Source organism: Aquarana catesbeiana, linkage group LG02 (assembly GCF_042186555.1).
Source record: "Aquarana catesbeiana isolate 2022-GZ linkage group LG02, ASM4218655v1, whole genome shotgun sequence".
Taxonomy (NCBI): Eukaryota; Metazoa; Chordata; class Amphibia; order Anura; family Ranidae; genus Aquarana; species Aquarana catesbeiana.
In genome coordinates, this window is record NC_133325.1 from 9,293,003 (window position 1) to 9,295,431 (window position 2,429).

Below are 2,429 nucleotides of genomic sequence, written 5' to 3' on the forward strand. Positions count from 1 at the left end.
CATCTCTCACATTCACTTGTACATTATTCTTGATATATAGGCATACCCCTCCCCCTTTTTTACCCTCTCTATCCTTGCGGTATAGGGTATACCCTTGAATGTTTGCCAGCCAATCATGAGAGCTGTTGAACCAGGTCTCTGAAATTCCCACAAAATCCAAATCCTCCTCGTACAACAGTATCTCTAGTTCACCCATCTTGTCCGCCAGGCTCCTGGCATTGGTGAACATGCCACATAGTTTAGACCGGTCGCATATTGTCCTCATATTGGGTGTTCCGAGATTGCAACTAGGACTTGCTACTATACTCACCTTGTGTTGTTGTGCTTTGGTCAACCTACCACTAATGCCCCCAACACTACCCTCTGGAATATCTTCCGTGCTGGCTATCACTGTCTCTGGACCCTCCCCCCCATTGCCTAGTTTAAAAACCCCTCTAACTTTTTGGCCATCTTCATTCCCAGCAGATCTGCACCCTCCTCATTTAGGTGCAGTCCGTCCCTTCTATAGTACCGGTTACCGACTGAGAAGTTGGCCCAGTCCTCCAGGAACCCAAACCCCCCCTTACTACACCAGCTCTTCAGCCACTTGTTTACTTCCCTAATCTCCCTCTGCCTCTCTGGTGTGGCTCGATGTACCGGTAGTTTCAAAACAGCAACAATTCTTTTTTACGTACACCAATACACGCAATCTCTGAGGGAAATCAGCAATATGTTTACATTTCACATTCGTTTCCAAATTCAAATGTTGTTATTTCCGATGAATTTAGATTCATTATTTCAAAGCATTGATGAAATATTGTAATTCGGAATTTGGACACATCTAAATAACAACGTGTGCCAGAATTTCGATAAGAAATGAATCGCACATGTCTATTCCATACAATGGGCCTTTATTCTAATGCCGTGTACACACGACCGGACTTTCGACGGACTGAATCACTTCAGAGTTTTCAACGGACTTCCGTCGAATCGGACTTGTCTACACACAATCACACCAAAGTCCGATGGATTCGACCATGATGACGTACGACCGGACTAGAATAAGGAAGTTGATAGCCAGTAGCCAATGGCTGCCCTAGCGTCGGTTTTTGTCCGTCGGACTAGCAAACAGACGAACGGATTTTTTGACCGGACTCGAGTCCGTCGGAAAGATTTGAGACATGTTCTAAATCTGAAGTCCGTCTGATTTTCGACAGAAAAGGTCCGCTGCAGGTCCGATGAAGCCCACACACGGTCGGATTGTCCGACGGATTCGTTCCGTCGGATAAGTTTGGTCGAAAAATCCGGCCGTGTGTACACGGCATTAGATTACAGAGCCTAAGGATCCTTATACTTTTCATGGATTTCATTCTTTAAGCCTTCACCCCAATGCCTCCTACTCCCAGAATTGTTGGAATTTTGTTAGTATTATCAATGTTGCAAATAATGATGATGATAATAATAATAATAATAATAGGAATGAAAAGTACCTTTTTTCTGCTATTTGGGTAGCAGGCTTCATATTGTCATCCCTATAGATGCACATTACTTCTCAACGTTGATTGTATGTACAGGATCCAAATCACCTTTATATAAAAAATATCCTCTCCCCTCCCCCTTCCCAGAAGATACAGGACCCTCCCTGGACTCCCATTACTCAGACCGGTCCCAGATGATACAAGACCATCACCATCTCCCTGGACTCCAATCACTGAGACCTGTCCCGGGTGATACAAGACCGTCACCATCTCCCTGCATTCCCATCACTTAGATCGGTCCCGGGCGATACAAGACCTTCACCATCTCCCTGGACTCCCAACACTCAGACCGGTCCCAGGAGAGAGGCTGGATGAGAACAGATAAAGAATGTTTAATTTTTTTTTATAGGCAGCTGTGATGCTGTGAATAAAGAACGCTTTCAGATATTGAAGTGTTAATCGTTTTTTTTTTTTTCATCACTCAACAAAATGAAAAGTAACTGAGGGGAAGAGAAATCCAAATCATATCAATATTTGGGGTGACACCTTCCCCGTTTGCCTTCTTCTAGGTAGACTTGCACAGAGTTGTTAAAGGAATTCGGCAGGTAGGTTGTTCTTGGAGAACTAAGCACAGAATTTTTGATTTGTAGTTTGACATTGATAATCGCTCTATAATTTATTTGTATACATGCAAAAAAAACAAGCTCCTGAAGAAGCGGTAACTCCTTCTGCGAAACATGTCAATATATACATGACCATATAGAGCCTTGCTTTGTCCTCCTTTTAAATGTATGTATTTTAAATTGTGATTGTAATAAAATGTAAAAACTTGTATACCAATCTTTGTTATCCCAAGCTTTTTGTATGGTACCATTAAAGTCCATTTCAGCCTCCTCAACTTCTTCTCTATCTTGTTGGGACGAAGGTACCCCTCCCCCTTTTTTTTTCGTACCTCATTATAAAAGTTGACAC